Genomic DNA, 4451 nt, shown 5'->3' on the forward strand with positions numbered 1-4451 from the left:
TGCTGAACCATAAACATTGACAGGGACAATGTAACCCTGTGTTTGCTTTTTTAAGTGTAATCTGTTTTCCTTGAAATTTAAAAACAAGTGAGAATGTTTTGTGTAGACCTGGAACCCATCTGACTTCTCTACCCTGTCCAAACCATAGCAATTCTTGTTAGACACCATCTTTGTGAGTTTCAGGTGTGTAAAACCAGGCCCCAGCACATGCTCTCGTTGCCTTAGATGAAAGGTGGATCAGATGAAAATGGCAAAGCAGATCAGACACTGTTTATGCTGCCTCTTTTAAAGTCAGAGTGAAGAGCTGAAGTAATTCAGTCATTTTTGTTCTCCATTTCCATCCTTTTTTCCCTGTGTTTGAGTTGTTTCTGTTTCATGCTGTGCTTTGCTAAAGCATGCTGCTTTGGCCTCTCAGGATTTCTGTTTCAGTTTTGTCTGGTTGTGTGCAATGTGCTTATTAATTTATTTATCCATTCAGTCAGACATTCAATTATTTTTATTCTTGCTGCTACCAATATGCTCCTCCCTTTTCAGTACCTTTGAGATTAGGAGCAGCTACCTCCAGCAAGCTAGCTCCTAATTTAGGGCCTAATCCAATTTCAGTAAAAGTGGAAAGATTCCTTTGAACGTAGAGGAGTCAGTAAACAGTTTTTGTTGGAAAGCACATCCTGGGCAAGCTGAACTCAGTAGCTGACCTTCAGTCCTGCCACTGTCTCCTTTAAATGGTTCAGTTTGAGGGTTTATAAGCAGTAAATTGAGTTAGGGAAGTGTCAGAGGGAACTGCAGAGAACAAAAAACCACTTGTGCAGTCCCCAGAGTTGCAAGGAGCCCTTTCTTGTTCTGCTGGGGCTGCCTGCAGGCAGCAGCTTTGGCTTTTTGGGAAATACAACAAAAAATAAGCCAAGCATAAAACATAGAAATTTGGAAATACAGTTATATTTTGTGCTTATTAGTGGGCTTTTCTTGGGTGTTAAGAAAAAAAAAGCTGCTTTAATTATAGCCTTGTATACTGCTGTTCAAACTATTACATGTGACATAAGTGTTTTCTAAACATTGAACAGCAGCCGGTTGTCTCTGTAATGTCTGCTGTGTTCTTCCAGAGCTGTGCTGCCCAGTAAAGCAGAGCTCTGGGAGTGGTTCCTCTCCACACACAGCTTGGGTGTCCTGCTCTGCCTCTGAGCTGGACCTGCAGTTCAGAGAAATCAAACATGTACTGTCAAGCAATTACATCTGCAAATGACACTGAGCCTTTGCAGTACATTTTATAACTGTATCTCTGCCTCTTCTAAAAATCTAATGCAGCAGCAGGAGAGGGGATGTTTCAGGTGGTTCTGTGCCTCAAGGACCTGCTGTGTCACTGAAATAAATGCGACAGTAGCTCAGCCAGTGACTACTCTCAACTTTATTGGTGTGCACCAACTTTATCCCTGTTGCATTTAAACTGAAGGTGCCGTGGATATAATTGCCCAACAGCCTAACAATACTTGGTTTAATCTAACCTTGATGCTTTTTAATGGTCTTGTGAAAAAAAAAAGTTTCCAGCAGTTGGATGCCAACCCCAGCAGCCTAAGAAACTGAAAAAACACTGCACTTCTTAATGGCAGTTTTGTGGCAGGTCATCAATTTATCGTTCTTGTTAAAAGAAACTATGAGCCTTGGGAAGCAAGATGAGGGATGATTTGAGTCAGAACCTACTGCAGAGGTAGCAAGCTCCTTTTGAAAGCTTCTTACAGCCCACAAATAGCTTTTGGGAGGGTGTATCCTGTAGGCCTGATGAACCACTGGAGGTGTAGCATCATTGCAAGCTACTTTTGAGGGAGAGGAGATCATAGTTTTATTTTAGATTTTTTGTTTTCAGTAAACCTAATATGAAATTTGTATGAATTCTTTGTTGCTTGTAAAAAATAACTGTGAAGCTCCCATTTAAAACAATTGCCCTTATTTACTTAATTATTTGAGTAACATGTTAAAGCACTCACCTAATAATATTAGTGGATTATGTGGGATCCCCCCAAACCGTTATCAGTAATCCTTGCAGAATAATAATGTCTGTATATCAAATTGCCACTGGTCATGGGCAGTCTGTTCTACTGCTGTGATTTTATAACATGTGCCAGATGGCTTAGGTACTGGTTTAGTATTTTTTTTTTTTTTAGGTAAATAAATGCACAGCTAAAATGCTGTCAAGTTCCTGCTATGTCAGGAAATGTGTACAGTGACCACTGTTACTTCTGGTGAGCCACAAGCTCCGGGTGGAGTTGGAAGGGATAGGTGATCAGTCAGGCAGACATACTTGCCTCTTAGAGCCTCCTCGTGAGGCCTTTGAGAGTCTCATCTTCTCCATGTGTTTTCATAACCAAGTAATTTGTCTCTCTCTCTTTAATAAGACTCATTGTTTAACCTCTGTTGGACTAAAGAAAGCGTTTTTGTTATTGAAATTTACTAATTGAACCAGTTGAATTGGAGGAAGTTGCAGAAATACCCAATATCTCAAGGTTTCACTGTTTCTGGATGGTCTATTTTTTAATAGGATTTTTGAAAAAACAACAAGATGTGGTAGTAAGGTTAATTATAGATGCTGTGAGGGAAAAGCAGTGTGCAGCTCTCAAGTCTGCTGTCCTGAGGGTACCAGTGGAACGGTGCTGGGATTTCTGGCAAGTCAGGACAGGCTTTGCAGCAGACCTCAGAGGAGCCAGTCAGTGGGGGTGTCCTACAGGGGCATTCACTGGATTGGGATTTCATTACTTGAAATCACAAAACATACCCCAAACAAATATTTAACTGTTTGAATTCTTGGTTATAGACACCTGCACATATGTGTGAGCATATGTATGGACACTGCCAACTGGAGAGGCCAAGTCTTGTCTCAAGCCTCCCCTGAGCATGAGCATGGTCATGGGCAGCCTACTGTGCTGGATTTGGGCTGTGTTTTATCCCTGGGGTCCTGCTCTGCTCCCTGCCTGCTGCTGTCTGGAGGCATCTTGGCTGGGTGGTGGACCCGGTTTCACTTGGTGCTGTCAAGTGACAAGGGCTCCTCTGGTCTGAGCCAGTGATTGGTTTTATGCCTCTTGATACAAGTCAGCTTAGCTCGGTTTGGATGTCTGAAGCTGGGGACCAGCACAGTCCGAACTCCTTTGCATGGCTGGGTTTTCTGCCGTAGGCTGGAAGGTGCAGAGGTTACCTGTCATCTCACTTTGTGCTCACTCTAGTGGAACCGTGTTTACTGCTGTGTGTGTCACGCTTGCCTCTGACAGTGGGTGCAGCTGGGCTGGGGGCCAAGACACTGTGCTTGTGCCAGGCTGTTGCTTCTGCTGCCTCATTAGTGAGCTAAGCAATGTGCACCTTCTGCTCCTCTGCAGCTGGAATAGCAGGCTTCGTATTTTCCCTTGATAACAGGTGGGCCTTGTTACAGAAGGTTTGGTGTTGGGGTCAGACTAAACCCAGGGTTCTTGAAATTTGTCATCATATCTGTGACTTGTTCCTTTTTTGCTGAAGTTATTGTCATAGACCATGAACCCACTCTTCAAACACAACAGATGTGTGTATTTTTGTTTTGAGGGTGATGCTTCCAAGAGTTTGCTTTAAATGGATATTCAAACTTGAAAGAGAAATACCATAGGCACAAAATGAAACCTATTATCTAAAGGTCATAAAAATTCAAACAGTGTCAAATTCACAGGCTGTTACTGTACAGTAACTTTTTCCTTTTGTTGGCTTTACTCGTGAGCTGCATCCAGGATGCAGTTGTGTGATTGGGTTGCTAGGGTCTCGTTTACCAAGGCTAACAGCAAGGCTTTCAGTCCCTTTCCTGGCAGAGAGCAGCACTTTCCTGCCCATGCCTCAGTCTGTGCCACCCTTTGCTTGGGACTGCATCATTTCCTTCTCCTTCTCAGTGTTGCTTGGCTTTGCTTAAGCCTAATCCTGCAAGTATTTATCTTTATTCTGTGTGAGTAATTGCATTGCTTAATTTTATGCTTTGAAATCATGCATGTAGATCTGAAAGACTGAGCCTTTGAGTCTCTGTTTCCTCTTACTGCAGGGAAATAACTTTGCTGTTGTGTGCCTCCTCAGAATAATTTGTGCAGGAGAACAAATTAAAACATATCCTAGGGATGTTGTCTCTTCAGGTTCCTTCTGTTAAGTTCTGTGTATGCGATGTTGCAGTAAGTTAGGACCTGTCTACTTAAAACCCAATTGTAGTATTTAATAGCAAGAGTGTATTTTCAGAAACAGTTTCCACTTTCAGGACACCCCCACCTCAGGGAGATAATGGTTCTACTCATCTTCTTTTAGCAGAGCCCCCTTTCTCAGTTTGCTACAGCCTTCCATGAAGGACTGTGAAAGAAAGAACCTGAACTGCCCAGCACTGTGCAGGTGTGGAAAGCAACAGAGTCATTAAGATGATGATTTTGGTGTCTTCCTGTTCCTGGCCATCCAGGCCAGAACCTGTG

Source organism: Chaetura pelagica, unplaced genomic scaffold, assembly GCF_000747805.2.
Source record: "Chaetura pelagica isolate M959 unplaced genomic scaffold, ChaPel_1.0 scaffold222, whole genome shotgun sequence".
Classification (NCBI taxonomy): Eukaryota; Metazoa; Chordata; class Aves; order Apodiformes; family Apodidae; genus Chaetura; species Chaetura pelagica.